General features: G+C 42.6%; 1 protein-coding gene across 7 annotated transcripts in view; it reads right to left on the reverse strand.

Annotated features, from left to right (window-relative positions):
• The window catches only part of GAPVD1 (GTPase activating protein and VPS9 domains 1), a 74,293-nt gene extending 55,286 nt beyond the window's left edge, over window positions 1–19,007 (reverse strand). For 5 of the 7 annotated variants that reach the window (XM_066367162.1, XM_066367159.1, XM_066367161.1 and 2 more), the window contains exon 1: window positions 18,854–19,005. The gene's annotated coding sequence lies outside the window, so the exon portion shown is untranslated. Of the gene's footprint in view, window positions 1–13,127; window positions 13,232–18,853 lie in introns of all 7 variants that reach the window. The other 2 variants (XM_066367158.1, XM_066367157.1) reach the window with 2 other exon arrangements.
• Between the last annotated feature and the right edge of the window lie 7,115 nt (window positions 19,008–26,122).

Here is a 26,122-nt window from a genome sequence, read left to right on the forward strand (position 1 = left end):
GGTCTGCCAAATCCTGATAAGCAAACATGCCTACTCTACCACAGAGCACAGAAAGACAGCACACAGTCTGGCATGGTGAAATGTGCAAATAAGAAAATACACCACAAGTTCCAGGAGGATACACGTTACAAATGTGAGCGACTATGCCTAAACAAACTCCTGTGACTCAAGAGAAGGACTCTAAAGTAGGACATTATTTCAAATGTTTTATGGAATGAAAATCATGTTTCATGTTTTCTCTGTTGAAAACTTCCAATGAAAGGCATCCCAAATTAATGAATAATATATATCTAATGGCCCTGGCCAGTTGGCTCAGCGGTAGAGCGTTGGCCTGGTGTGCAGGAGTCCCGGGTTCGATTCCTGGCCAGGGCACACAGGAGAAGCGCCCATCTGCTTCTCCACCCCCCCCCCTCCTTCCTTTCTGTCTCTCTCTTCCCCTCCCGCAGCCGAGGCTCCATTGGAGCAAAGATGGCCCAGGCGCTGGGGATGGCTCTGTGGCCTCTGCCTCAGGCGCTAGAATGGCTCTGGATGCAACAGAGCGACACCCCAGAGGAGCAGAACATCGCCCCCTAGTGGGCATGCCGGGTGGATCCCAGTTGGGCACATGCGGGAGTCTGTCTGACTGCCTCCCCGTTTCCAGCTTCGGAAAAATTAAAAAAAAAAATATGTGTGTGTGTGTGTGTGTGTGTGTATAATAGTTCTAAAGTCTAGATAACCATTAGACTTCAAAGTAAAATTAATCATATCTTTATTAATCTAATAAGTCCAAGAATAACTTTATAAGACAGTCAATAAGAAACCATTTACTACTTTATTTTTTTATATAGAGACTACTTCAGATAACTCAGGAGAAAGGATACCAAAACTGCAGTCTGAAGATCTGAAGCATTTAAGACGAGGTTCTCACATCTACGGCAATGTGATCTGTGGTGGTCACTTCACTTACGTTTCCCTGTAGTCATCCTCAAAACTGGGATAATGTCCTTCCCTCCCTCACTACTAAACTGGCAGTTCCCGTGAGGTGGCTGTAAACTGTACATTACTGTACAATGTAGAACATCATTATTCTTGTCAATTAAAAGGTAGGTAATTTTTATCATTTCACTAGGACACGATGAGACAGATTGCATGTCCATCACATGACTGAACTGACCAAAATGAACTTTCCATGAAAGTGGGACATTTCAAAGGCATAAATAAAGAGGTAAGATAGACTACTTGCTAACACAATGAAACCTATACTTATAAAAGGCTTATTAAAAGTAAAATGAGCCTGCCTGACCTGTGGTGGCACAGTGGATAAAGCGTCGACCTGGAAATGCTGAGGTCGCCGGTTCGAAACCCTGGGCTTGCCTGGTCAAGGCACATATGGGAGTTGATGCTTCCAGCTCCTCCCCCCTTCTCTCTCTCTGTCTCTCCTCTCTCTCTCTCTCTCTCTCTCTCTCCCTCTCCTCTCTAAAATGAATAAATTAAAATAAATAAATATAAAAAAAAAAGAAAAAGAAACATTATTAAGATAATAGATCCCCTTGTTTCTTCAAATCACTTTGAAAATTTCAAAGCAAAATAGATGTTTAAAAGTAAAATGAGGGCCTGACCTGTGGTGGCGCAGTGGGATAAAGCGTCGACCTGGAACACTGAGGTTGCCGGTTCGAAACCTTGGGCTTGCCTGGTCAAGGCACATATGGGAGTCGAAGCTTCCTGCTCCTCCCCCTTCTCTCTCTCACTCCTCTCTCTCTAAAAAATCAATAAATAAAAGTAAAATGAGCCTGACCTGTGGTAGCACAGTGGATGAAGCATCGACCTGAAATACTGAGGTCGCCAATTCAAAACCCTGGGCTTGCCTGGTCAAGGCACATATGAGAAGCAATTACTACAAGTTGATGCTTCTGCTTCTCTCTCTCTTTCAAATCAATAAATAAAATCTTTTTTTAAAAAAAAGTAAAATGAAGGCCAACTATTTTTAATCTAGGAGCATTTTTAGTAACATAATATGCTATATTGAGGTATTGTTTTGAAATTTGAAAATAAAGCATCCTTTGCAACTAAATTATCAATAGTGTGTCTAATTTATGATGATCCAAGTACAACTTACACAAATGACATGTAATTACCACATTACTAAGTATGGTACCCTGAGCGGGGTCCTGGAACAGAAAAAGGACATCAAGTAAAAACTAAGGAAATCTGAATAAAGTATGAACTTTAGTTAATAATAGTACATCAATAATGGTTCACTAATTATAACAAATATACCATACTAATATAGTAATATAACTTGGTACTGTCTATTTGGGAACTTTTCAATTTTTCTGAAAATTTTTTTGTGTGTATTTTTCTGAAGTGAGAAGCCGGGAGGCAGAGAGACAGACTGCCAAATGCACCCCACCAGGATCCACCTGGCATGCCCACTAGGGGGCAATGCTCTGCCCATCTGGGACATTGTTCTGCTGCAATCGGAGCCATTCTAGAGCCTGAGGCAGAGGTCATGGAGCCATCCTTAGCACCCCGGCCAACTTTGCTCCAATGGAGCCTTGGCTGTGGGAGGGGAAGAGAGAGATAGAGAGAAAGGAGAGGGGAAGGGTGGAGAAGCAGATGGGCGCTTCTCCTGTGTGCCCTGGCTGGGAATCGAACCTGGCACTTCCACACGCCGGGCTGATGCTCTTCCTCTGAGCCAACCGGCCAGGGCCTCTGTAAATATTAAACTGTTCTAAAAATAAAGTATATTTTAAATGTTTAAAGTATACAAATAATATACTTCTAAATCCAAGCATGCTTTAGCAAACATTTTCCAGTAAGAAAAAGTATACAAACTTGGGGTCCTGGCCAGTTGGCTCAGTGGCAGAGCGTTGACCCGGCACATGGATGTCCCAGGTTCAATTCCCGGTCATGGCACACAGAAGAAGCATCCATCTGCTTCTCCTTTGCTCCTCTAACCCCCTTCTCTCTTTCTTTCAATCTCTTCTCCTCCTGCAGCCATGGCTCAATTGATTCAAGAACATTGGCCTGGCCGCTGAGGATGGCTCTGTGGGGCCTCTGCCTCAGGTGCTAAACATAGCTCATTGGCCCCCGATGGGCAGAGCATCAGCCCCAAACAAGGGTTGCCAGGTGGATCTTGATCAGGGCCATGCAGGGATCTGTCTCACTATCTCCCCTCCTCTCACTTAAAAATAAAAAGTATACAAACTTGAGAACATTAATTTGAACACTAATTCATTATAATCTCCAACAACCACTTTTTTTTTTTTTTTTTTTTACTGAGACAGAGAGAGAGAAGAGAGAGGGATAGATAGGGACAGACAGATAGGAACAGAGAGAGATGAGAAGCATCATCAGTTTTTTCATTGTGGCACCTTAGTTGTTCATTGATTGCTTTCCCTATGTGCCTTGACCATGGGGCTACAGCTGAGCCAGTGATCTGTTGCTCAAGCCAGCAACCTTGGGTCCAAGCTGCTGAGCTTTTTGCTCAAACCAGATGAGCCCGTGCTCAAGCTGGTGACCTCAGGGTCTCAAACAACTTGGGTCCTCCGCATCCCAGTCCTACGCTCTATCCACTGCGCCACCACCTGGTCAGGCACCAACAACCACTATTAAGAAAAAAAATTACTATCTATCATATGATGTAACATCCGGTAACACACTGTAACATTTAAACTATCACACTAAAAATACTTTTTTTTTCAATTCACTATGATCAAAAATAAAATCCAGAAATTTCATAACACAAAGTTCCCATAGCTACATTACATTTAGCACTAATTCCTGGTCAACTGAAGAAAGTGAAGAAAGGCAAATATACTTACTGGCCTAAATTGTAAAAGAATCCAATTTTTATATTAATTTCCACTTAGTAACAAACTTCTTTTTTATTGATTTTAGAGAGTCAGAGAAGAAGAGAGAAAAAGAGAGAGAGAGAGAGAGAGGAAGAGAGAAAGAAAAGCATTTATTCTGTTGTTCCACTTAGTTGTGCATTAGTTTGTCGCTTCCTGTATGTGCCCTAACTGGGGATTGAACCTGCAACCTTGGTGTTTCAGGAGGACGCTCTAACTGATCGAGGTAACCAGGCACAGCAATAACAAACTTAAAATAAAGTGTTATAAATAGTAATGATTAAACTTGAAGAGTTTTAAGTTGCTGGTGGAAGTGAAATATATGGGTGCTTAGGAAATAAATAAATAAAAGGAAGAAGAATTGCCAGACCAGGGGTTTTACATGTATATTCTCATTTAATCTCTGTGTAACACTCCTGAAAAGCAGGTATTCTTTTTTTTTTTTTTTTTGTATTTTTCTGAAGCTGGAAACAGGGAGAGACAGTCAGACTCCCGCAAGCGCCCGACCAGGATACACCCGGCACGCCCACCAGGGGCGATGCTCTGCCCCTCTGGGGCGTTGCTCTGCCGCGACCAGAGCCACTCTAGCACCTGGGGCAGAGGCCAAGGAGCCATCCCCAGCGCCCGGGCTATCTTTGCTCCAATGGAGCCTTGGCTGCGGGAGGGGAAGAGAGAGACAGAGAGGAAGGAGGGGGGGGGTGTGGAGAAGCAAATGGGCGCTTCTCCTATGTGCCCTGGCCAGGAATCGAACCCGGGTCCCCCACACGCCAGGCCGACGCTCTACCGCTGAGCCAACCAGCCAGGGCCAGTATTCTTATACACATTTCAGAGATGAGGAAACTGAGGAAATAAATGTGCCCAAATTCAAATTAACAACTGGCAAAGCTGAGAGTATCTGACTCACCCAGCTTTAATTTATGGTCAAGGTCACTTCAATTCATCCTACTCTTTTTTTTTTTTTGAGAGAAGGGGGGGGGGGGACAGACAGGGACAGACAGACAGAAAAGGAGAAATGAGAAGTATCAACTCCTAGTTGTGGCACCTTAGTTGTTCACTGATTGCTTTCTCATATGTGCCTTGACTGGAGTGCTCCAACAGAGCCAGTGACCTTGGGCTCAAGCCAGCAACCATGGGGTCATGTCTATGATCCTATGATCAAGCTGGCGACCCCACACGCAAGCTGGTGAGCCCACACTCAAGCCAGATGAGCCCATGCTCAAGCCAGATGAGTCTGTGCTCAAAGTGGCAACCTTGGAGTTTCGAACCTGGGCCTCAGCATCCCAAGCCAATGGTCTATCCCAGTGGTCCCCAAGCCCCGGGCCGTGGACCGGTACTGGTCCATGGGCCATTTGGTACCGGTCCGCAGAGAAAGAATAAATAACTTACATTATTTCCATTTTATTTATATTGAAGTCTGAACGATGTTTTATTGTTAAAAAATGACCAGATTCCCTCTGTTACGTTGTCTAAGACTCACTCTTGACGCTTGTCTTGGTCACGTGATACATTTATCCGTCCCACCCTAAAGGCCAGTCCGTGAAAATATTTTCTGACATTAAACTGGTCCGTGGCCCAAAAAAGGTTGGGGACCACTGGTCCATCCACTGTGCCACTGCCCGCTCAGGCCATCCCACTCTTTCAATAGCTATTAATATATGTCAGTATTTGGACAACTTCCCCTTTCTTTGAAAGTTTCAAACTGTCTGACAAAGTTAGGTTTGGTTGACTTTAAGACTAAATAAATAACGTAGATTCCTTCAAATCCTATGAAAAAAGGGTATATGAAAGTGTAGAAAAAGTTCCTAGGGATTAAGCCCTTAAATCTTCCTTTTTACAGCTCCTATCTCATCTCTCAACATTTCTCCACTTTCCCCAAATCAGATGCTGCTGCCACACAATTTCCTGCAATCTTCAACATTTGCAGATGCTATTATACAGCCTAAGAAGTCCATACCGTCCCTATTTTCAGGTGAACTCAGATTTATCCTTTGAGGCCAGCCTCCAAATCTCCTCCCTCTGTGGAGCTCTGGGGGAACTGCTCTCGCCAACACAGTGCATCCCTTCCTTCCCTATGACACTAAATGACACTGAATCACTAAAAGGGAAAGTCAACTCACTGAGTCTCAGTTCTTCTGTTTCCACCAAGAAGAAAGTCTAAGCAAGGTGCCAATCTGTCTGTAACACTTTCCTAACATTTGCTAATCTCTCCATTTAATTAAGGGATGGCAGGCCTTAAACTCAGCACCTTCTGCAGATAGTAGCTAGCTAGGTTTTATAACATTGTTTTGCTTTTATTATATTTAAGTTGCTTTCTATTTAGGATAAGAAATGTTAGTCTTTCATTCTGGTAGTAATGTAAACCTTTCAAAAAAAATTTTGGGGCCTGACCTGTGGTGGCGCAGTGGATAAAGCGTCAACCTGGAAATGCTGAGGTCGCCGGTTCGAAACCCTGGGCTTGCCTGGTCAAGGTACATATGAGAGTTGATGTTTCCAGCTCCTCCCCCCTTCTCTCTTTCTGTCTCTCTCTCCCTCTCTCTCTCTCTCCTCTCTAAAAAAAATAAATAAATAAAATTTTTAAAAAAATTTTTTGTGTGTGACAGAGACAGAGAGATAGAGAGAAAGACAGATAGGGACAGACAGGGAGAGAGATGAGAAGCATGAATTCTTCGTTGCTGCGTCTTAGTTGTTCACTGACTGCTTTCTCATATGTGCCTTGACCGGGGTACTACAACAGAGTAAGTGGCCTCTTGCTCAAACCAGCGACCTTGGGCTTTAAGCCAGTGACCTTTGGGCTCAAGCCAGCGACCATAAGGTCATGTCTATGATCCCATGCTCAAGCCAGTGACCCCATGCTCAAGCTGGATGAGCCTGCGCTCAAGCCAGATGATCTTGCGCTCAAACCAGCAACCTCAGAGTTTCAAACCTGGGACCCCTGCATCCCAGTCTGATGTTCTATCCACTGTGCCACCGCCTGGTCAGGCTCAAAATATTTATAAAATGTGTCTATAAAAGAAGACATTAGGGCCTGACCTGTGGTGGCGCAGTGGATAAAGCATCAACCTGGAAATGCTGAGGTCGCCGGTTCAAAACTCTGGGCTTGCCTGGTCAGGGCATATATGGGAGTTGATGCTTCCAGCTCCTTCCCCCTTCTCTGTCTCTGTCTCTCTCTCTCTCTCCCTCTCCTCTCTAAAATGAATAAATTTTAAAAAATTAAAAAGAAAAAAAAAAAAAGAAGACATTAGGGCCCTGGCCGTTTGGCTCAGCGGTGGAGCATCGGCCTGGCGTGCGGGGGACCCGTGTTCGATTCCCGGCCAGGGCACATAAGAGAAGCGCCCATTTGCTTCTCCACTCCCCCCCCCCCTCCTTCCTCTCTGTCTCTCTCTTCCCCTCCCGCAGCCGAGGCTCCATTGGAGCAAAGATGGCCCGGGCGCTGGGGATGGCTCCTTGGCCTCTGCCCCAGGCGCTGGAGAGGCTCTTGAGCGCAGGCTCACCAGCAGCACAGGGTCACTGGCTCAGCTGGAACCCTCCTGTCCCCCCCCCAGTCAAGACATGTATGAGAAGCAATGAACAACTAAGGTGCCATAACTACGAGCTGATGCTTCTCATCTCTCTCCCTTCTTGTATCTCTCTCTCACTAAAAAAAAAAAAAAAAAAAAAAAAAGAACAAGTGATACTTTAATATCTTTATTTGGTACATTTGAAACAAGAGTAAAACATTATAGAACAGACTTAGTAACAACTGTTCTTGGCACAAGTTCAGGAATTGAAAGGCAGACTACTTTGAAGATGCAAGTAATATCATATAAGGCCAGATAGTGCCCAAATTCTAACACTAGAGACTTCTTGTGTTAGAAAATTCCAGATCCTAACAAAACATCTGGACAGTAAATATGCATTACTTAGAAATACTAATAATAATGTAGTCTCACATTCCAGTTGAAAATCTTGACTTTTAAAAATATTTCTTTTGCCTGGCCTGTGGTGGTGCTGTGAATAAAGCATTGACCTGGAACACTGAGGCTGCTGGTTCGAAACCCTGGGCTTGCCTGGTCAAGACACATAGAAGCAACTACAAATTGATGCTTCCCACTCCTCTCCCGCCCCCCCCTCCCCACCTTTCTCTCTCTCCTCTCTCTAAAATCAATAAATAAAATCTTTCAAAATCTTACTTGAAATCATTACTAATGGGGTTGGCAATATTAATTAGGTTTGAAAGAAGGAGGTAGAGGTACACAGAAAGATGACCAGCACGCATCACTGAGGGAACAAAGCAAACCGAGACCAGTAAGAAGGCTAAGCTCCCGGAGCCAGCACAGGGGCTAAGACACAAACCCCTGCCTAGGCTCAAACCGCAATGTTGCTGCTAACTCGGTGTGCAACCTTTGGCTAGTCACCTCTCCATGCCTCGGTTTCTTCATTTGTAATTGGATATAAAATAGAACCTATGTTCACACAGTTGTGAGGGTTTAATGGATTAAGTATAATTTGGGAGGAAAAAAAAGAAAAATTCCAAAACATATAATATGTGTATGTATATATAGAGATGAAAAGTTTTCAGTTTTGCATGGTTTTTACATGTTTTTTTTAAACAGAAATATTTATTACTTTAGTAATTTATTCATTTTTTAATTCAGTGAGAGGAGGGCAGGCAGAGAGAGAGACTCCCACATGCGCCCTGACCGGGATCCATCCTGCAAGCCCACTAGGGGTGATGCTCTGCCCATCTGGGGCATTGCTCCGTTGCTCAGCAACCGAGCTCTTAGCGCTTGAGGTGGAGGCCATGGAGCCATCCTCAGCATCCAGGGCCAACTCAATCCAGCCATGCTGCAGGAGGGGGAGAGAGAGGGTGAGAAAGAAAGAGAGAGAGAGAGAAAGAGAAGTGAGAGGTGGAGGGGTGGAGAAGCAGATAGGTGCTTCTCCTGTGTTCCCTAACTGGGACTTGAACCCAGGATATCTACATGCTGGGCTGACACTCTACCACTGAGTCAACGGCCAGGGCCTACTTTAGTAATTTAAAAAGGAAAAAGAAAAAAACATAAAAACTTGGCTCTAAGCTCTTCCCAATTACTTAAACACTGAGGACCAGACAATATATTGTGAATCATAATATATTTAAGATGTGAAAAATTTCAAATACAACCAAAAGGACACAGTCCTTAATTTCTAAACATAGTTCAAAATAATAAGCTACACAACAATAAGTAGAGCTTCAAAAGCATTAAAGTTATATCCCTTTATTTCCCAGACGTAATAAATGATACAAAAATATATACCCAATCCAGAAATGGATATCAGAACTTTCACAATTAGATAAATATCCATTAATTTTATTAGTCTAAAATTAAATACCACCCATCTAATTTCCTCCTACTCAACAATCTCTAATGACATCTCATTAAGACATATATAAACCTGGAGATCAAGATAAACCAAGTAACTAAAGAAAACTTACCCCCCCCCCCCCCAGTCCTCTGCAAAGGTCCGAGAGGGAGAGTCCGCCACCCGCGTGCTTTGAGGAAGCTCTGGCTACATTTTTGCTGAGCTGTAATACTGGTAAAGCCTGTTTCAAAACCCAAGAGTCCACCCTCAAAATTCAGAGAAGCATGTAAACAGCGGCTGTCAGGTCCATTTCATCACATTTATGAGAATGGTACTTCATAAAATCATAAATATTTATTATCAAATTTCAAACAAGATTACTATCATTGACTGTGGTAACCTAAAAGGAACTTCCTGGACCACAAAAAGAAATTACCTAGTTAGTTAAAATGTTTCTTCAAAAAGAAATAAACCATAATGATGCCTCCATAGAACTATGAAATGTGTAATTTTAAATTGTTTACATAATGCCTAGAAAAAGAAAAATAACTTGATAATGTTAGCTATCTGTATCATTACAATTATGATGCTATTTTGAAATGATGGAACAGAAACTTACTCATAATGGGGCTTAATAAGTCACTTTCCACCAGAATCCAAGTTAGCTCATCACAACCTTGAATACTGAATAGTTAGGTATTAAAAGGTTTGTTGTGGTTGTTTAAAATTTTTTAGAGAGAGGGGAGAAAGAGAGAGAGATTGAGAGAGAAAGAGGGTAGAAGAAGGAAGCATCAACTCATAGTAGTTGCTTCCTGTATGTGCCTTGACCCGGCAAACCCAGGGTTTTGAACTGGCGACCTAAGTGTTCCAAGTCGATATTTTTTATCCACTGCACCACCACAGGTCAGGCTTTTTATTTTTGAGGAAGGCAGGGAGAGAGAGAGAGGAACATCAGGCTGTTCCTGTATGTGCCCTGACTGGGGAATTGAACCAGCAACCTCCACACTAGGCAACACTCCAACCGAGCTATCTGGCCAGGGCTTAATTTTTTATTTTTAGAGAGACAGAAAGAGGAAGGAAGAAAGAGGGGTGGAGGAAGGGAAGCATTCATCTGTTGCTCCACTAAGTCATGCATTCATTGGCTGCTTCCTGTGTGTGTCCTGGCCGGGGATTGAACCTAAAACCTTGTTGTTTCGGACAATGCTCTTAACCAACTGACCTAACTGGCCAGGGCCAAGGGCATTTTGTTTTAAAAAATCAAACATTCTACCTGACCTGTGGTGGCGCAGTGGATAAAGCACTGACCTGGAACACTGAGATCCCCAGTTCAAAACTCTGGGCTTACCCGGTCACAGCACCTATGAGAGTTGATGCTTCTTACTCTTCCCCCCTTCTCTCTCTCTCCTTCTCTAAAAATGATTAAATAAAATCTAAAAAAAGAAATTAAAAAGTTAAACATTCCTTGGGTTATAAAGAAGGTGGTAAAAATGAAATCATTTTTCAAAAAGAATTCATCTATTCTTTCCTAAGTTTTTCTGGAACAGAAATCAATATTTGCAAAAATTTTGTACCTCTACCTTACGTGCTATAACTTTTATACCTAATATATTTTTGTGAATTATTCAGAATTTATAAATAATGGAAATAAAATCAAGAAATGGGTCACAGCCTGACCAGGCGGTGGCGTAGTGGATAGAGCGTCGGACTGGGATGCAGAAGACCCAGGTTCAAGACCCCGAGGTCGCCAGCTTGAGCGTGGGCTCATCTGGTTTGAGCAAAATCCCACCAGCTTGAACCCAAGGTTGCTGGCTCCAGCAAGGTGTTACTCGGTCTGCTGAAGGCCCATGGTCAAGGCACATATGAGAAAGCAATCAATGAACAACTAAGGTGTTGCAACACGCAACGAAAAACTAATGATTGATGCTTCTCATCTCTCTCCTTTCCTGTCTGTCTGTCCCTGTCTATCCTTCTCTCTGACTCACTCTCTGTCTCTGTAAAAAATAAATAAATAATATTTTTTTAAAAAGAGAAATGGGTCACAGTCCTGTATTAGAAAGTGAAAGCAGACAGACAGTTCAAAGTGGGTTAAAATTAGATTAATTTAGCTTAACTCCTAAAAACTTTAAAAATACATGTAGTTGTATAAAATTAAGACTGCTTGGGAAGATAATTTGACTCTGATCCTGAAGGGGGACAAAAAGGCTAGTATCTCTCTTTTGACTTTTAAATTTTCTAATAGAAAAACCATGGTTTAATCCTTTCAAAGACTCACAGAAAATATACTGAAAACAAATTAGTAAGGAAAAAAAAGGAAAGAGAACAGAACACGTTTGACAACATGCTTTCCAGCAGTCTGCAGCGTGGGTGTACCAGCATTACATGGGAGCAAGACCAAGCAAGCACCTCTAGGACAGTCATCTTAGGTTAATGAGCAGACATCTTGCCTATTTTTACAGTTACAACAGTATGCTTAAAGCCTTACATAAAAAAAAAATGGCTTACAGGCCCAGGCCGGTTGCTCAGTAGACAGGGCATCATCCCAGTGGGTTCAATCCCTAGTCAGGGCACGTACAAGAGGCAACCAGTGATCGCACAACTAAATAAAACTAAGTGAAACAGCAAGTTGATGCTTCTCTCTCTTCCATTCCCCCCCTCTTTCTCTCTCATCAATAGAAACAGTTTTTAAAATTTTATTTAATTTAAAAAATAAAATTTAAAATGGCTTACAAAAAAGTGTATACATTGAAGTTACATATTCAAACTTAAAAAAAAAAGACATTATAGAGATCCCTAGAAAGGACTCTAAGTTTCCTTTTTAACATTTGCTCAACTGTCCTGGCCGGGTGCTCAGTTAGTTAGAGCATAGTCCCAATACGCCAAGGTTGCAGTTTCAATCCCCAGTCAGGGCACGTACAAGAACCAACCAATAAATGCATAAATAAGAGGAACAAAAAATTTTTTTTAAAAATTCTTTTTTAATTTGCTCAATTATTCATTCATCTATATTAAATAAGAGAACCTGAAGTATCAACAGGTGGTCACTTCATTTTCTTTTCTTTTTCTTTTTTTTAGCGCGCGCGAGAGACAGACAGGAACAGACAGACAGGAAGCATCAATTCTTTGTTGGAATTCCTTAGTTGTTCATTGATTGCTTTCTCATATGTTCCTTGACCAGAGGGCTCCAACAGAACAAGTGACCCCTTGTTTAAGCCAGCAACCTTGGGCTCAAGCCAGCGACCATGGGGCCATGTCTATGATCCCACACTCAAGCCAGCAACCCTGCGCTCAAGCTGATGAGCGAGCTCTCAAGCCAGATGATCCCGCGCTCAAGCCAGTGACCTCGGAGTTTCGAACTTGGTTCCTCAGCGTCCCTGGCAAACACTCTATGCACCACACCATCGCCTGGTCAGGCTTATTTTTCTTTTTCTTTTTTTTTTCTTTTATAGAGACAGAGAGAGAGTCAGAGTGAGGGATAGACAGGGAGAGACAGACAGGAACGGAGAAATGAGAAGCATCAATCATTAGTTTTTCGTTGCGCATTGCGACATCTTAGTTGTTCATTGATTGCTTTCTCATATGTGCCTTGACCACGGGCCTTCAGCAGACCGAGTAACCCCTCGCTTGAGCCAGAGACCTTGGGTCCAAGCCGGTGAGCTTTCTGCTCAAACCAGATGAGCCTGCGCTCAAGCTGGCGACCTCAGGGTCTCGAACCTGGGTCCTCAGCATCCCAGTCCGACGCTCTATCCACTGCACCACCGCCTGGTCAGGCTTATTTTTCTTTTTTAATTTTTATTTATTTATTTTAGAGAGAGGAAGGGAGAGGGAGAGAAAGAGAAAAAGAGAGAGAGAGAGAGAGAGAGAGAGAGAGACAGGAACATCGATTTGTTCCTGTGTGTGCCATGACCAGAGATCCAACAGGCAACCACCACACTTTCAGGATGAAGCTCTAACAAACTAAGCCATCCAGCCAACACTTACCACTTCTTTCGATCACTGTATTGTGGAGTTCAATCCCCAGTTTCAGCTTAGGAACAATGAAAAACTGCCCTTCTGAAAATGTTTTAATAAAATTGTAAAATAATCTGAAAAAATCAGAGATGCAAATGGAAGTAAATTTTAATTACCTATAATTTAAAAAAACAAAAATCAAACAGATCAGTATCTAAAGCTTCTTCTAAAGTGTATACATGACCTGGCCAGTGGGCTCTGGTAGAGCGTAAGCCCAGCATATGGAAATTCTGGGTTCAATTCCTAGTCAGGGCACACAGGAAAAGCAATCATCTGCTATTCCAATCCTCCCCCTCTATCTCTCTCTCTTTATTACCCTCCTGCAGCCATGGCTCAATTGGCTCAAGCAAGTTGGCCTCGGGTGCTGAGGCTGGCTCCAAGGCCTCACCTTAGGCGCTAAAGAATGGCTCCCCTTGCAACGGGAGCAGTGGCCCCAGATGGGCAGAGTATCGCCCCCTAGTGGGCTTGCTGGGTGTATACTGGTCGGGGTGCATGCACGAGTCTGTCTCTCTGCTTCTCACTAAATTAAAAAAATAATAATAAGTAAAAGGTAGACATGATACAGAAATTATTGATCCTAGTTCCTTTACAAATGAAAACATCTTGATTAGGCTTAGAGTTAAAGCCACAAATAATTCTAAGCAAACCCAAGTTTAGGCAATTAAAATGTAAAATAAAACTGAAATTCTTCCTGTTTAAGAAAAAATCAACTCCAGAGAGAAAGTATGTATGGAAAAAACAAAGTTGAAAAGGGAAAAAAAATTAACCATTTGTGAAAAAATTTTAAAAGTACTGGTATTTCAAAAGCAAGTAAGAAGGATTTCACCTATATCAGGCTTTTACAAAAAAAAAAAAAAAAAAAAGTCATACTTTACCTTGGAGAATCGTAGTGTGATATAACCAACTCTGCCCAATATACTCACTGCTAAAAAATTTTTTTAGTTAAGTGAAATTTCTTAACATTAAAATATAATTCACCTTCCCTCTTCAATTTTCTACAAATATTAGGGGGTAATTTTTCCAAATAAAAGTAATTTAAACTGAAGCACATCACATTGAAAGAGTGGCAAATGTTGTGTTGTGAGTGGAATCAAACAGAAAGTGAACATATATTGCTGCGATTTCCAGAATGGCATTATCAGGCTGCATCACCTGGTCAGGTGGTAAGTGCTGTGTGCCATCACGGGAAGGCAGCTCACAAGCTCATAGAGCCAACTGGGTGAAGTGGGAGGTGACGGCATTCTGACAGTGGCCAGGAAGGCATCAGAAGAGCAGGGCTTATTTTAAAGTCAGGGATGTGGTACTAAGGTGAAGAAGAGTGAAAGTAGTTTGCGAGGTGAGCACCAAAAGATAACTAGCAATTACTGAGGGAAAGCCATGCTGCTGCTGCTGCTTTTCATACAGCATCCTCTCACTCCAATCAAAATGGTCTTGACCTTTTATACCGGGGTGTCTAATTAACAACTCATGACTCTGGCAAAGTTTTAAAATGATCACTCCACGGATTACTTATTAATTACAAAAAAGAAAGGGGTGCCTTCACAATATAAACCTAGTAGACATTATCTTCTTCAAATAATCAAATTTACATCAGTAATGAAACTGACATGCCTCTTTGACCTACACTGAAAGAGACCTAAAATCACCTAGGTAGTGTTCCAGCCAAAAATGTTTAACCTGAATTTGACCATGAGGAAACGTTCAGACAGATCTAGATTGAGGGGCATCTTATAAAACCTGGTCTGGACGCTTAGTGTCATGAGAGACAAAAAAAAAAAGAAAAGATTTTAGATACAAGCAAGTAACTAAATACAAGATCCTTAATTGAATCTTGGGTCAAAAATAAAACCCAAAAAATTAAGAGCAATGTTGGATAACTGGGGAAATTTGGATATATATTATATTATACATTAAATAATATTACATCCATGTTTGATTTGAGGGTGACAACTGAATTGTAGATATGTAGAAGAAAGTCTCTTTGTTCTTGGGAAATACAGCCTAAAGTATGTGGGGAAAGGTGTGCTGTGCGTATCTATACCTAACTCACATTTGTCTACTTGTTCATGAACCACACACAGCAAACGTTAACATATTGAATCTAGGTGAAGAACATATGAGTATTTATTGTACTACTCTTGCAACTCTTTTTTGGGCTTACAATTTTTCAAAGAGTTGGGAAACAACACTTAGAAGTTATGGATTCAGCCTGACCAGGCAGTGGCGCAATGGATAGTGTGTTGGCCTGGGATGCTGAAGACCCAGGTTTGAAACCCCAAGGTCGCAGGCTTGAGTGTGGGATCATAGACATGACCCCATGATTGCTGGCTTGAGCCAAAAGGTCACTGGCTTGAAACCCAAGGTCGCTGGCTTGAGCAAGTGGTAACTGGCTCAGTGGCTGGAGCCTCGCACCCCCAGTGAAGGCACATATGAGAAAGCAATCAAGGAACAACTACGGTGCTACAATGAAGAACTGATGCTTCTCATCTCTCTCCCTTCCTGCCTGCGTCTCTCTCTCTCTCTCTCTCTCTCACAAATAAATAAATAAATAAATAAATATTATGGATTCAAATAAAAAACAAACAAACAGAAAATAGGGAAAGGTACAAAGAATGATTTAGCATTTGTATTTTGTCTCCCAGAATTAACTATTAACACAGTCATAGTTGCTTATTGTCTTTAAATATACATTACAGATATCATCCCCTTTGTCTCCACCTTCCATTATTCTTACTGCCTTCCAGAAATTGTGACATTATAGGGGAGATGTGTCTATTTTCAACTTTTCCTAAGTACTGTAAATATTGTCTCTCAAGGCAACTGTACCAATGTAAAGTCCATCAGCAGTTTCTAGATGACCATTTTCAACCAAATCTTCACTAATATTTGATATTGTCAGACATTAGAAATTTTTATCCATCTGATGTGAAAAATTTGGAGTCACTTATACCAAACTAGGATCACACAAAAAGCCTTAGCAAAAGAAGAACTTCACCCACACTCCCTTCCTTGACATCATTATAGAAAGCTAAGGATAATCAAACCTGTCTGTCAGCATGTGCTAAGAGTCATTAGTCGTCTGTCGTGGAACCATGAGAGCACCACAAAGTGTTTGGAAAATAATTTCCTGTCTTTTAAAAAAACTGTAAGATAAAAACGTTCAAATTCTATCCAGCATACATAATACTACCTACAAAATTTTAAAAATGGGTGTTTTATTCCTAGAAATAAAAAACCTAGTATAAGTTAACTCATTTGTTAATTCATTCCGCAAATATTTATTATTTATTATGTGCCAGCCAGCTACTATACCAGCATAGTGGTGAGAACAAAGTTCCTATTCTCACAAAGCTGACATCTTAATGGGGAGACAAAGATTAAAATACTAAATAAAGTATACAAATTATATGTTATCAGATAGATAGGTAAATACTATAAATAAAATACAGGGACAGGGAACAAAGAATGACAAAGAGACAGTGTAAAGACAGAGAAAGTACCAGGCAAAACCTCTCCAAGGCAGTGATTTGTAATATAGTGCATTCAATTCAACATAAACTATTTCAACACCAACATCTGTTTCATAAAATATTCCTCTTGACCTTTCTATAGCTTTCATTTTTTCCAGAAAAAGTTTGCTACAGTGGTTTTCCATTATTGCCATTATTTTAGAGGAGGTAAAAAAAATCTCACACCAGATGTTGACAGGTTCTTTACAAACAGGTACAAATTTCAAGTCACATGTATTCTGAAAAAAATGTTGAGTAATTAGTGAGAGTGCTGATGTCAAAATGAAGTTGAACTGCAAAAATTTTAAATGGCATTTCCAAAAAAAGACTTACCAACCCTCCAATTCTATAATCTATACGTTTACTTTCTATCACACATGAAAAGAAGATAATAGCCTGACCTGTGCTGGTGCAGTGGATAGAGTCGACCTGGAATGCTGAGGTCACCAGTTCAAATCCCAGGCTTGCCAGGTAAGGCACATACATACTAGAAGCAACTACTATGAGTTGATGATTCCCGCTCCACCATCCCCATTTCTCTCTGTCTCCTCTCTCTAAAAAAATCAATAATAAAAAAAAATCTTAAAAAAAAAGAAAAGAAGGTAATAGCAATAGGATAATACATTTGGAGAGCCTGGGGTTTTTCACTTAAGAATAGACAATTCTTTAAAAGCCATACTAGCCATATGATTTAAAGAAAACCAGCACACACAAGAACTTCCTATCACAGGCTTACACACAAGAGCTCGGAGGGCTTCGTCACTTGGAACTAGGAGGTGCAATAATATGAACATCTTAAAGCCGCAGTCTTTACTACCCTTTCTTCCTCAGATTATTTTGCTGATTCCCCAGTACTCAGAACAAGTCTATCTTTAAAATATATATATATTGCTCTGATGTCAGCCAAGTCTTTCCTTTTACTTCCCTGATTACAAACTTCCCTCTTTCATTCACATTTATCATACTATTTGCTTGTCTTCATTCTCATGCAATATTCAAATATTCTTCCAGGCATACCTATAGGTCCCCCCCAAATTACTTCTACTTCAGGAGTTAATTTTTTTGTGCCGTGGATCTCTTCAGTAGTCTGGTGGAGCCTAAGGACCCCTTCTCAGACTGCTTTTAAATGCACAATGAAATACATGAGATTGCAAAGGAAACCGATTATACTGAACTATTAACAAAACAATTTTTAAAGACCTTGATATAATAAAGTATGTGCATCTTTATCATTACATTAAAGAACAAGAACAATGGGTTTAACAATAGCATAAATGTGAACAAGAAAGTATAAAGGATATTTTGAGATATCTGCAACTGTAAACATGATACAACATCAGTAATTTTTATTGGTGAAAAAGTAACAGGCATTGCTACCTCAACTGTGGTTTGTTGCCCACATTCATAATTGAAGGAAATAATAAATTACAGTTATCCCATTCTAGTTCAAGAACCCTTCACCGACCCCCACCCAGTTCTGTTCACCAACCAGTGAATCTCAGGTTAAAAACCATTTCTAGTTCAAGCCTTGCTCAAACTGATTTTTGTCACCAATTTTAAAATAAAAACACTGAAATCTCCTTTGACCTAGCTCTTATCTGAATACATCACCATGCCCCTCTCTGTTTTTACGCAGATAGATATGTACACAGAGCCCTATTTATTTCTGTCTGCCTAGCCAGCACCCATTTAAATTTTGTCAAGCAATAGATGGTAAGATTGAAGGAAAGGAGATGGAAGCAACCAACAGACCCTCACTTCCATTACCTCCAACAGCAAGTGGAAAGGTATCAAGTACAGTGTGTGCTTACGGTAGGTGGGCTGCCCGCCAGACCGGTGAGTCCCGCTTGTCAAGAGTCCGCGAAGCACGACATCTTCACCAGCGGCACTCGGAGGACATTCCACCTCATTCTCGCCTCCTATGCTCGGTTTCCTACCTGCTTCGCCTCGCACCCCATCCCCCACGCGACCCTCCCTCTCGCCCGCCCCAGGCCGCCCTAGCCTCGGCGCGCCGCACCACCTCTCCCCTCCATCTAACACTATCTCACCCCACCCCCACTTCCCCCACCACAGGAGGGAAGGGCCCGGGGGTCAGCTGAACCCCGCGGCCCGGCCGTCAGGCGCAGGCTGCGGCCCAAGGCCGGAGCAGTCCCGTCGCCAGACAGGGAACCGTGGACGGACACTCACCAAGAGGATCGTGTGGAGGAAGGAACCGAGGTCTCCGCCCGAACGCCACTCGGCCTCGCAGCAGACGCCCTATCCGCGAACTGCCACAGCCGCCGCCGTCACCGCCACTCGCTAGCTGGCTTCTCTGCGTCCTGCGGTGGCGCTGCCGCCACACCATCGCGCGTGCGCGACGCCGCAGGGCCTCCTGGAACTGGTAGTTCCGGCCGGCGGCCGGCTCTTCCGGTCTAGCAGCGCCAGTCGGCTACCCGCTTGAGCCGTCCTGGGTGACCACGGTACCGCGGAGCGCCTTCCGGGAAATTGTTCTTCGCTAAATACTGGCTTTCGCTTCCGCTTACGACACTGCTGGATATGAAAAATCTCAAGTATTAGTGTAAAGTGAATCAATTCAAAGCGTTTACGTTTTCGTTAACACCTGTCACTTGCCCAGGACACATCATTCCAAACACCAACTCTTTCCCTGCTCTCACACTCTCTCCCCGTCCCACCTTCCCCTCACCTTTTCTTCCTCTGCCTCTCCCTCCCCCTTTAATGGTATCTGGACTTTTAAACCCGATTTCCCTTTCCTCATTTTATCAAATTGTACTTATTGTAAACTTGATCATACAGTCTTTAAATTAATTGCCAATTTTTCTAACAAAATTTTTTTTTACAAAGACAATTAAGCTATTCAACTGAGCTGAACAGTCAAAAGCTTAGAGTTGAAAGACTTCTTAAAGGTCATTAGTGTATAACTCCTGCCGGGGCAGGAATTCCCTCTTGCGCATTCCAGCCAGATAGTCATCCAACTTCTGTTTCAACAGTACAAATTTCCGGGAGCTCACTACCTGCAGGAAGGCAGCCCGCGCCCTGTTGGACAGCTCTAAGTATTAGAACCTTCTGCACCTGCTGAACTGAAATCTCCCCGTTTACTTCCTTCCACTGCTAGTAATTATGCTGCCTGGAGCAATATAGAATATTTTCAACTTGACAGCCTTTCAAAAAATGAAAACAACGATTATATCATCCAACATTCTTGAGTCTCCAGACCAAAAAAAAAAAAAAAAAGTAATAATAATTTCTCTATTTCAAGTGTGAATCAGCTCCCGGACTACTTTCTATATAGTTATCCGCCTTGATATATTGCTTTTAAAAACTGTCAAAATTTGCTTCATATTTCTTGCCTCGTTTTATTATCACAGTATCATTCTATGGTAAGCTATTCTGGTATTTTTGCCATCAAATTGCCATTAATCTAATTCAGGAATTCAATTCAATCAAAGATTGTTTACCAACTGTTATAAAGCATTACTCAAAGCATCAGGGGAATAAAAAAAAGCAACAGGACAGTTTACACACTAGGGTGAAAGGCTAGCTTACAAAGCTTAAAGATAGTAATAGAGCATCGGACTGGGATACAGAGGACCCAGGTTCGAAATCCCGAGGTCACCATTTGAGCGCAGGTTCATCTGGTTTTAGCAAAGCTTACCAGCTTGAACCCAAGGTTGCTGGCTTGAGCAAGGGGTTACTCAGTCTGCTGTAAGGCACATATGAAAAAGCAATCAGTGAACAACTAAAGTGCTGCAATGAAGAATTGATGCTTCTCATCTCTCTCCCTTCCTGTCTCTCCGTATCTATCCCTCTCTCTGACTCTCTCTCTGTCTCTGTCAAAAAAAAAAAATGATAGTAATAGTAAACTAAGATACAAACTGATATAAGATTCCCGAGAAAAGCTCCATCAAGTTGAGGGGCCATGACCTTAGAAGGAAGCAAGACTGGTTGGCTGGATTTCAAGAAGGGAAATGGTAAACGAGGATTGTGAAGAAAGAACCCAGCCAAAGCAAAATGAATGCGCAAATTAACACATTCACAGTTTGCTCTTGACACTGAGTACTAATCTAGATGGACTGGAGCAATCAGGCCAGGGAGAAGGAGAAAAATGACCCCAAAACTTCTGACAGTCCTGAAGAAACTGTACTGGGAGTGGTAAGTAAAAAGAGCACGGGGATGGTCAACTATTCTGAGTTCTATTCTGTCATGTACAAACGAAGAACTTGAGCTGGACCTGACCTGTGGTGGTGCAGTGGATAAAGCGTCGACCTGGAACGCTGAGGTTGCCAGTTCGAAACCCCGGGCTTGCCTGGTCAAGGCACATATGGGAGTTGATGCTTCCTGCTCCTCCCCTTTCTCTCTGTCTCTCTGTCTCTCTGTCTCTCTCTCTCTTTCCCTTTCTTTAAATGAATAAATAAAATCTTTAAAAAAAAAAAAAGAACTTGAGCCAGATCAGTAGTTTTCAATCTTTTTTTTCTGCCCAGCACACTCAAGCAATACAACCCCAGACATCAGGAAATTGATCGCTATAATAGTAATTCTTGAGGAATACGAGTATTATTCTCAACACTTTCTTCACTTGGGAAAGAGAACTCAAGAAGTGAAAGGATGCTCAAAATCAATAAATTGTACTGAGGATAGAGAATTCCTCCTTATTTACCACTGTCTCTCTGGAACTTGGTATAATGCCTAGGATGTAACACCTATTTGTTTGTTTGGGTCTTGGGTGTTTGTTTGTTTGCTGACTTTTTACATCATTACTCTGTTATTATTAATCTTTTTACTTTTTCTTTTCTAAATTTATTTATTTATTTATTTTTAGAGAGGGGAGAGAGAAAGAGGAAGGAGAAGCAGGAAGCATCAACTCATAGTAGTTGCTTCCTGTATGTTCCCTGACTGGGCAAGCCCAGGGTTCCATACCGGCGACCTCAGTGTTCCAGCTCAGTGCTTTATCCATGTGCCACCACAGGTCAGGCTATTTCTTTACTTTTTCAATTCAAGTTTACAATCAATATTATTTTGTATTTGTTTCAAGTATACAGCATAATGGTTAGATAATCATATACTTTACAAATTGTTTCCCCGATAGTTCCAGTATTCATGTGGTGCCAAAGTTATTACAATATTACTGACTATATTTCCTATGCTGTGTTGTATGGGTTTTTTTGTTTCTTAAATGAGTGGGATGAATAAACAGGGAACCTTGAAAAGCCCTTCCCAATACATCACTCAACTTTCCCTGACAATACATTTATACAGTCACAAAATTCAGACTGGATCTTGATTAGAGTGCAGTTCTTCAGACTCCCAGCTCTATATTCTCTATTAGACTATTCTACCACAGAATCAGAGAGCAGTAACAAACTCAGAATTAAAAAAAAAATTCTCTTACCCGACCAGGCAGTGGTGCAGTGGATGGAGCATTGGCCTATGAGAGAAGACCTAGGTTTGAAACTCTGAGGTCGCTGGCTTGAGCTCAGGGTCACTGGCTTGAGCATGGGATCATAGACATGAACCCATGGTCACTGGCTTGAGCAAGGGGTCGCTTGCTCAGCTGGAGCCCAGTGGTAAAGGCATATATGAGAAAGCAATCAATGAACAACTAAGGTGCTGCAATGAAGAATTGATGCTTCTCATCTCTCTCTTCTTGTCTGTCTGTCCCTGTCTCTCCTTCTCTCTCTCCATCTCTCTCGCTAAAAAAAAAAGTTTTTTCTTCTATTTATGCATAGCCAGTCTTAGAGGTCAGCCCAAAAAAGCAGCTGCTATGCCAAGTGATTTGAGGGGCCATTGACAAGTATGAACAAAAATATTTTATTCTCAGGTCTGTGAAAGGCCCCAGGATGTCGTAAGTCGAGTTAAACACATTGCATCACACTGGATGTTAGAGCTGAGCCTCAGAATTCATCTAGTCTAACACCCTCATCCTTTGAATTTGGAAGCTGTTTCTCAAGAGATTCTAATTAAAAAGTACATGTCCTTGGGAAAAGTAACATTTTAAGTTATTATACATCTACGCTTAGGAAATAATGACGTTTGCTGGTTTTGTTTTGGGGGTGGGGGTGGTGAAGAAGGAAACTTTGTTCGGTGTAAAACAGCTTAGTTGTGTCACAGCAGAGCTGTGAAAACAGCAAGGCTGTGAGACAGCTCCGCTCTGCTCCCGGATGGTCTGCTTTGCCCTGTGGGTCGGTCCCGCTCTGCACTGGCGAGACATCTTTGGTGTTTCAGCTCAGCCAAGAGACACAGTCTTCAGTTTCTGATGGAAGGGAAAGGGCATGCTCCAGGAAATAATGACAATTAAGTGAGAGAAGCCATACCTGAAAGAAAATCGGGGCCACATCCAGAAAGAAAATATTTAAAAAGATGGAGCAAGATAAAAGAGAAGAAAGAGCCTGACCTGTGGTGGTGCAGTGGATATAGCGTCGACCTGGAAATGCTGAGGTCGCCGGTTCAAAACCCTGGGCTTGCCTGGTCAAGGCACATATGGGAGTTGATGCTTCCAGCTCCTCCCCCCTTCTCTCTCTCTGTCTCTCTTCTCTCTCTCTCTCTCTCAATGTCTCTCCCTCTCCTCTCTAAAATGAATTAAAAAAAATGTGTAAAAAAAAAAGAGAGATTAAAAAAAAAGAGAAGAAAGAAGGACTTCACCAATGAAATAGATTTAATATACAGTTTAGGAAATAAAATACTTTGAAGTGGTAGTACACACTTGGCTGTGGCTTCCACAGCCTGTGGAAAGTTTAATCTAGTGTCGCATCTGAAGAGTGAATTGAGTTATAAACTAGGGGTAAGTAAATACAGCAATAACATTAATAGAAACCCATATAGTAAAGCAGTGGTCCCCAACCCCCGGGTCACGAACCGGTACTGGTCCGCAGAGAAAGAATAAATAACTTACATTATTTCCATTTTATTTATATTGAAGTCTGAATGATGTTTTATTTTATTTATTTATTTATTTATTTTTTTTGTATTTTTTTGAAGCTGGAAACGAGGAGAGACAGTCAGACAGACTCCCGCATACGCCTGACTGGGATCCACCCGGCACGCCCACCAGGGGGCGATGCTCTGCCCCTCCGGGGTGTCGCTCTGTTGTGACCAGAGTCACTCTAGCGCCTGGGGCAGAGGCCAAGGAGCCATCCCCAGCGCCCGGGCCATCTTTGCTCCAATGGAGCCTCGCTGCGGGAGGGGAAGAGAGAGACAGAGAGGAAGGAGAGGGGGAGGGGTGGAGAAGCAGATGGGCGCTTCTCCTGTGTGCCCTGGCCGGAAATCGAACCCAGGACTTCTGAACTCCAGGCCAATGCTCTACCACTGAGCCAACTGGCCAGGGCCTATTTTTTTTTAAATAACCAGATTCCCTCTGTTACATCCGTCTAAGACTCACTCTTGATGCTTGTCTCAGTCACGTGATACATTTATCCGACCCACCCTAAAGGTGGTCTGTGAAAATATTTTCTGACATTAAACCAGTCCATGGCCCAAAAAAGGTTGTGAACCACTGTAGTAAAGAATCCAAAGTTTTATTATAATAAATTCTGAGACCATATTTCCAGCTGTAAAACAGAGATGTCACCGCTAACTATCCATCTGGATGTTATGAGGATAAAGCCAAAGAATGCCAGGCAAAGCTTTGTTTACCATAAAGCAAACCATACCTGCTATACCAGGCGTCCCCATACTACCACCCGTGGGCTGCATGCGGCCCCCTGAGGCCATTTATCCGCCCCCCCCACCCCCCACCGCCGCACTTCTGGAAGGGGCACCTCTTTCATTGGTGGTCAGTGAGAGGAGCACTGTGTGTGGCGGCCCTCCAATGGTCTAAGGGACAGTGAAATGGCCCCCTGTGTAAAAACATTTGAAACATTCAGTGCTAAAGGCTAACTTAGCCTTTTTTTTTTTTTTTCGTATTTTTCTGAAGTTGGAAACGGGGAGGCAGTCAGACAGACTCCCGCATGCGCCTGACTGGGATCCACCCAGGATGCCCACCTGGGGGCGATGCTGTGCCCATCTGGGGCGTCGTTCTGCTGCAACCAGAGCCATTCTAGCGCCTGAGGCAGAGGCCACAGAGCCATCCTCAGCGCCCAGACCAACTTTGCTCCAATGGAGTGTTGGCTGCGGGAGGGGAAGAGAGACAGAGAGGAAGGAGAGGGGGAGGGGTGGAGAAGCAGATGGGCACGTCTCCTGTGTGCCCTGGCTGGAAATGGAACCCGGGACTCCTGCACGCCAGGCCGACGCTCTACCACTGAGCCAACCAGCCAGGGCATCTTAGCCATTTTTTTATTCACATTTCTTTTCTAACATTTATGTTCAATCAGACAGGTAATACAGGAATTCATTCTTAATTTTAAAAGAGAATGTAACAAGTAAGTCTTAAGTTCCTCTTGATTGCCATCTAATTCTACCTAGAGGGAGCCACTCTTGTCAATATGATAGGATCTATCTAGATTTGGAGTGTGTGAGTTTGTGTCTGTGTTTAACATGGAAAGGATCACATCATACGTACTGTTCTGTGTCACTTGCTTTATTTATTTAACAATAAATCTTGCTGGACTTGCCTGGTCAAAGCACTTATGGGAGTTGATGTTTCCTGCACCTCCCCTTCTCTCTCTTTCTCTTCTTTCTAAAATGAATAAACTCTTAAAAAATAAAATCTTAAAAACAATCAAGTTACTATTTTTTTGTGGTAGAGACAGAGAGAGTCAGAGAGAGGGATAGATAGTGACAGACAGACAGGAAGGGAGAGAGATGAGAAACATCAATTCTTCGTTGTGACACCTTAGTTGTTCATTGACTGCTTTCCCAGATGTGCCTTGACCCGGGGGCTGCAGCAGACTGAGTAACCCCTTGCACAAGCCAGCGACCTTGGGTTCAAGCTGGTGAGCTTTTTGCTCAAACCAGATGAGCCTGCGCTCAAGCTGGCAACCTTGGGGTCTCGAACCTGGGTCCTCCACATCCCAATCCAACACTCTATCCACTGCGCCACTGCCTGTACAGGTGATCAAGTTACTTTTAAAATAATAATAACAATAATAAAACTTGGGCATCTTTCCAAATCAATACATAAAAACCTCCATCATTGTTTTGAAGCTTTGCACAATATTTCCATACTATAATCTACCATTATTTACTTAGCATTCTTTCTTTTTTATTTATTTTTTATTTTTTTAATTTTTTTTTATTTTTCTGAAGCTGGAAACGGGGAGAGACAGTCAGACAGACTCCCGCATGCGCCCGACCGGGATCCACCCGGCACGCCCACCAGGGGCGACGCTCTGCCCACCAGGGGGCGATGCTCTGCCCTCCGGGGCGTCGCTCTGCTGCGACCAGAGCCACTCTAGCACCTGGGGCAGAGGCCAAGGAGCCATCCCCAGCGCCCGGGCCATCTTTGCTCCAATGGAGCCTCGGCTGTGGGAGGGGAAGAGAGAGACAGAGAGGAAGGAGAGGGGGAGGGGTGGAGAAGCAGATGGG

Source organism: Saccopteryx leptura, chromosome 2, assembly GCF_036850995.1.
Source record: "Saccopteryx leptura isolate mSacLep1 chromosome 2, mSacLep1_pri_phased_curated, whole genome shotgun sequence".
NCBI classification, from domain to species: Eukaryota; Metazoa; Chordata; class Mammalia; order Chiroptera; family Emballonuridae; genus Saccopteryx; species Saccopteryx leptura.